At 44.4% G+C, this 6,000-nt stretch overlaps 1 protein-coding gene across 30 annotated transcripts in view; it reads right to left on the reverse strand.

The window, feature by feature from the left end:
- LOC105483059 (fragile histidine triad diadenosine triphosphatase) overlaps nt 1–5,624 on the reverse strand; it is a 1,492,666-nt gene extending 1,487,042 nt beyond the window's left edge. For 13 of the 30 annotated variants that reach the window (XM_071092003.1, XM_071092008.1, XM_071092010.1 and 10 more), the window contains exon 1: nt 5,449–5,610. The gene's annotated coding sequence lies outside the window, so the exon portion shown is untranslated. Of the gene's footprint in view, nt 1–4,867; nt 5,359–5,448 lie in introns of those variants that run through there. The other 17 variants (XM_071092002.1, XM_071091991.1, XM_071091992.1 and 14 more) reach the window with 10 other exon arrangements.
- Between the last annotated feature and the right edge of the window lie 376 nt (nt 5,625–6,000).

Raw genomic sequence — 6,000 nt, forward strand, 5'->3', positions numbered from 1 at the left:
TCAAATACTTATTTATTTGTGGTGAGAATGTCAGAGGTGTTTGAACCAGAGCAACCCTATCTTCAATAGGGGCTGGGTAAAATAAGGCTGAGATCTACTAGGCTGCTTTCCCAGGAGGTTAAGGCATTCCTAGTCACAAGATAAGATAGAAGGTTGGCACAAGATACGGGTAATAAAGACCTTGCTGATAAAACAGGTTGCAGTAGAGAAGTTGGCTGAAATCCCCCAAACCAAAATGGCGCCGAGAGTGACCTCTGGTCGTCCTCACTGCTCTACTCCCTCCAGCGCCATGACAGTTTAGAAATGCCATGGGGCGATGTCAGAAAGTTGCGCTATATGGTCCAAAAAGAGGAGTTATGAATAATCCATGCCTTGTTTAGCATGTCATTAAGAAATAACCATAAAAATGGGAAACCAGCCGCCCTCAGGACTGCTTCGTCTATGGAGTAGCCATCTTTTTATTCCTTTACTTTCTTAATAAACTTGCTTTCACTTTACTCTATGGACTTGCCCTGAATTCTTTCTTGCATAAGATTCAAGAACCCTCTCTTGGGGTCTGGATTGAGACCCCTTTCTGGGAACAAGAACACTAAAAGTCTACACTCTTAGTAATCTTCAATAATACAATACATTGCTATACATCCATACTTAGGTGAAAAAAAATCCAATAATTTCATTTCCCCATTTAAGGCCATTAAACAGTTTCCCAAATGCCCTTGGAATAAGCTCGAAATGCAGGTAACCAAACTCTGCATAATATTACTCAGACTCACCATTCTCAGCAAACTAACACAGGAACAGAAAAGCAAATACCACATGTTCTCACTCATAAGTGGGAGTTGAATAATGAGAACGCATGGACACAGGGAGGGGAACATCATACTCCGGGGCCTGTTGGGGGTTGGGGGGCAAGGGGAAGGAGAGCATTAGGACAAATACCTAATGCATGCGGGGCTTAAAACCTAGATGACAGATTGACAGGTGCAGCAAACCACCATGGCACATGTATACCTATGTAACAAACCTGTACATTCTGCACATGTATCCCAGAACTTAAAGTAAAATTTAAAAAAAGAAAAATAAATCTATTACTCAGGCTCACCTCTGCAGCCTTATTCTCTCCACCTCCTCCAGCCATTGATTTTCATACCCTAGGCAAACAGACCTTCTTTCTGCTCATCAAATCCCAACACTCCCTCCCTCCCTCCCTCTCTTCTTCCCTTCCTCTCTTCCTCCCTTGTACTAGGTTCTTCCCTGCCGAGAATATACCCTCATTCAGCCCATCACTGCCTCCCTGCCAGCCCCATTTACTGCTCTCACCAGAGCAGATGCAGTGCCTGGCACAGAGTTAGGAGCAAGATAAATGTGCTGAATAAAAACATGTTTAGGATGCCGAGGGCCTCTGCTGTTTCCTTTGTCTGTCTCCTCTGCTGTTGCTGTGATCTGCATTCCTGTTTCTCCTTCCCTGTTCCCTGCAACACTTCTTTTCAGTAACTCACCTCCTTATCAGTAACCTCATGGCTACTGAAGTTGTCAGCTTTAGAAAGAAGCACTGCCACATCCCCATGGTCATTGTCCCAGTATTATTCACCAGCTGGATGACAACTGCCTCACTCTAACCCTGAGGCTCCTGGGATAGGCCCAATCCTTTTTAGAGACAGACAGAAGTTCCCACTGACAGAAACAGACTGCTTTTAAATCAAAGATTTAATATATAGGTGGAACCATAGATCAGGGACCTCTCAGCAGGCAGTACCGAGCCAAAAGCTTCACTATCTCTCTGCCCACACAAGAGAGTGTCACTGTGCTGACAAGACAGGTTATCAAGAGTTGTGAGGAACTTCATATTTTAAATGTGATGACCAAGTGTGCTACTCTAAGAAAACAAGCGGCAAACAAATTCTTTTATAATATAAATATCTGCCTCAAGTTTTAAATCTTGAGGAAATGTGAATTTTCATATATCAGGCTTACAATAACAAAAATAAGACCTATTATATTTATCTATTGACTGCAAGCTGTTAAGAGCCTGACAACATGCTCAAAGCTTTAAACACACTTTCTTCTTCATCATCACTGTGAGGTAGAAATGCTTGTTATCCCTATTTTAAGAGAGAAAACCAAGGGCTAAGTAACTTGTCTAAAAGGCACAGCTGGGAATTAAATCATAGGTCCTCAGACAACCCCTCTACTGCTTCTCTGCTATGTCTTACTATTTGGATCACTTTCTCATCTGAGAAGTCACAGATGTGGACATTCCCAAAGAGACAACCCCTTAGAGAATGACCTCAAAGGCTGAGATTTTTCTCTGCAATGTACATGTTGAAAGCAAAGTAACCTCCTACATCTTATATTTCAAAGCTGCACTTCTACATTAAAAGAGTAAACAGATTCAACGAAAAGATGTGGGAACAGAGTGCTTATGAATGCAATGCCACAAGTACTTTTTCAGTGTCTACTGGTGGTCAGGCACTGTGGTGGAAGATGAATGATCAGACTATCAGTTGGGAGAGTGTGGGGGTGGGAGCATGGGGTGATGAGGAAAACTTCTCAAATAGACTGTTTCAGGAATGTTTAGCCAACAATTCATAAAACTGTTACTTTATTACGCAACTATATGGAAATCATCTTTCAGAAGAGACCAGAGTTACCTGCCTTATTATCTGTGAATACATAATTGAAAAGGCCAATATGTCTTCCAAAATGGAAGTCACAACTTGTTAGATTTCTGATAGTTCATATTAGAGGGTCAGATTTTAACATGTGAATGCAAACATAGTGTCAGAATTTGTTCTCAAGTGCCTGAAACAATAAAAGAGAAAAGAGTAGTGGGAGACAAAACCAGACTAATTTCCAAAATGGAAACAGAGCATGTTGAAGTTACATGAATACACAAATAAAGATGGGGACACAAAAACATTTCCTAAAGCATTCTATCAAAGGCTGCAGGAAAAAAGGCCAAGACAAGGATACCAAATAGAAAAGCATAAGCCTGAAAAGGTTATCCACACTACTGTGAGGACTCCAGAAATCTGCCTTCTTGCAGAAACAGGATGCTTTTGACATGAGGGCATGAGATGAAGATTGCACACTACTTTATACCACTCTCCTCATTTATAAAATAAGAGTTAGATTAGATGATTTATAAGGTCCTTCCAGTTCGAATGCATTAAGTCCTTATCATCTATGTGGTCCCTGCACGTTAAGAGAGATGACCATATAAAGAAGCTCAAAACATATTTGTTGAATTCATGAAATATTACAACCTTACCAATAATAAGATACTTTACAACAATTGGTCCTGGTCTGTGGCCTTGAAAGAACAAATTACAGGAGAAACCATCATCTACAAAGCTACACATCTGCTGTTCCTCCTAGCTGACTGCTGGTGGAATGAAAATAACCTTGGACTTGAAAACAAGACGCTTGGTTCTAGTCTCATCTCTGACACAAATCAACTGTGTGTGTGACCTTGGGCAAACTGCTTTACCACCTGGGCCAGTTTCCTCATCTCTAAAATAAAGGTATTCTACAACAATATACAGCTAGCATTTGTGGAACCTTTATTATAGGCCAAGAAGTGTTCCAAGATCTTTGCATTAGAATTAAATTATCTCAAAGGTTTTTGCAGCTCAAACCTTTAGTGTCTAACTACAGAGGCAACATGGTATAATGAAAATATTCAAAATTCTGTAACCAGAAAGGTTGGACTCTCCCTTGGCTCTGTAAGGTAGGTCTTTCTCTAAGCAGACACTGTTAAGCCGAAGGGCTTACAGTCTCAGTCCTTTTATTCACCAGTATTGTAACTTGAACAAGTTACTTAGCTTTCCTAGCCTTAGTTTTCTAATCTGTAAAGTTAATATAAAAATGGTTCTCACTCTCATATAGCTTTTAAGAGGATTAAATCATATCATACATATTTTATTGAATATATATTATATTGCCAGCTGTGTAATCATCGGCTATCTTCTCAAGTTTCTTCTGATATACAAATGGGAAATGTAGTATTAAAAAGAGATCATGTGAACATGATCTAAATGGTCAAGTGTTAGTGGTTTTGAAAGCATGTACATTAATACTTGGAACACTGTATACAACACTCCCATATCTAATACTTAGAACAGCATATGCAATCAGTAACCACACACACACACACACACACACACCCTAGACTTCTTTCTTTACTAAACATCTCTAGTCCAGGTTGCAGCAGGTGGACAGAGGCCGGCAGCCATGAACGCAGGTCCACATGGGAGTTGTAGTTCCGAGTCAAGCGGTTGCTCTACAGAACGGCTAGAAGCGAGACTTCATCTCCCAGGAGACATCTCGCCGTGCAAAATGGCACCCCACGAGGTGGAGTACCTGCTCGACTAGAAACAAGGGGCGGGACTGCAACTCCCAGGAGCCTCCGCTGCCCAGGCCTCCGGCCGCAGGCTTAAACCAAGGCTTAACATCAGGTGCGAGTAGGGACCGCCCTTGGTAGTCTGGGCCCGGCCCGGGTCAGAACCTTTCTAAAACAACCACTGTGGGTATTTTCCACTGGTCCCAGCACATTTCTGAGAGACCAGAATAATAACAGCAGTAAATCTGCAAGTGGTAAACTTTCGCAAGCATGACCTCAATTTAGATTTCGGCTTCAGGCAGCATCCTTGGGCCACTTGACCTGGGAGCTTTGGGCTCCTTGTTTCCCAGATAAGCGCTGTGAGTGGCTGTTCCAAGGTAACACAGCGAGGGCAGAATTTAAGCCTACAGAGAAACCTGCAGATGCATCTCAAGTTCCACTAACCTGCCTCCTTCACCCCGCCACCCCCAACTCCGATATACCTTTAAAATCCCCCCTTTGACGCTAAAAATAAAAACAACAAACCATAAAATAGGTGTAAGAAAGTCCGACCAAGTACCGACGAATTCTCCCACAACAATAAATTCGATGCCTTTTTGTCTGTTTTTGAAATAGTAATGTAAACTTATCTCCCAAAATGCTGCCTTCTCTGTACCCCGGTTTGCTCCTGTCCTGCGCACGTGTTCAGCAACCCCTTAGGGGAACCCAGAGCTGCGTGTTTAACACAGACCTGTTGGGACGGATTTTCGCTACTTGTCTATGAAACTGATGAACCATCCCAAAACGGCGGGTGCCGACTACACCCCCAGAGCCAAGAGCTGTGGCGTCCCCGGAACCGCTGGCGTGGCCCCATGCCTCAGTTTCCCCACTTATAAATACGGTGGAGGAGTAACGGGTTAGGGCTAGGGTCGGTGCTTGGGAATTAGGGGGCCCGAGTCCCCACCCTGAGACCCTCGTGGGGCAGAAGAGTCCTCGGGACAGAAGCCCACCGCCCCGTGAGAGGCGCCGGCCCCACTGGGCTCCGGGGTGATAACCAGACGCGCGTGGAAACCCAGACCCGCGCCCCAGAAACACTATTCCACTTGGGCTTGCCTCCCCGCCCCTACCTTCCAGGATGTTGGCAGCTGGGAAGGAAAGGCAGAGGGAGGGAGCGCGGGGCCGGAGCGCCGCCTGGGAGTGTGCCCACTGGGTGGCCGCCTGAGGGACCCGGGAACAGAGGGCAAAAAGTCCTGTGACGGGACAGAGCGGAGCGGGGACTGCAATTCCCAGAAGACCCCACGGTAGGGGCGGGACCCAAGATGGCCGCTTGTCTGGGGACAGGAGCGGAGGCCAATACGCGCAGAGCATGCGCCTAAGCCGGGCCAATTGAAAGCCATAGTGACAGTAACCCAGATTCAGGGGCGGGAAACACTGACCACGGAAGACAAGTTAAGGTGAGAATCCCCTTAGAAGGGGATTTTGGGCATACATAAATCGCACAATCTTTAGCTTTTTCTAACTAGAAAAAGAAACATGATTCTTTTCACGTGTAATGAAAGGCTGTACCGCACTTTTGCTTTCTTCCTTGCTCCCAAAACGCGTTTAACTTATCCCTTCACGACTCCCCACTGACTGGATTTCTTTTCACTTCATTTCCCCACTCTGGATCTTTCTGGATT

The sequence above is a fragment of the Macaca nemestrina genome, chromosome 2, assembly GCF_043159975.1.
Source record: "Macaca nemestrina isolate mMacNem1 chromosome 2, mMacNem.hap1, whole genome shotgun sequence".
Classification (NCBI taxonomy): Eukaryota; Metazoa; Chordata; class Mammalia; order Primates; family Cercopithecidae; genus Macaca; species Macaca nemestrina.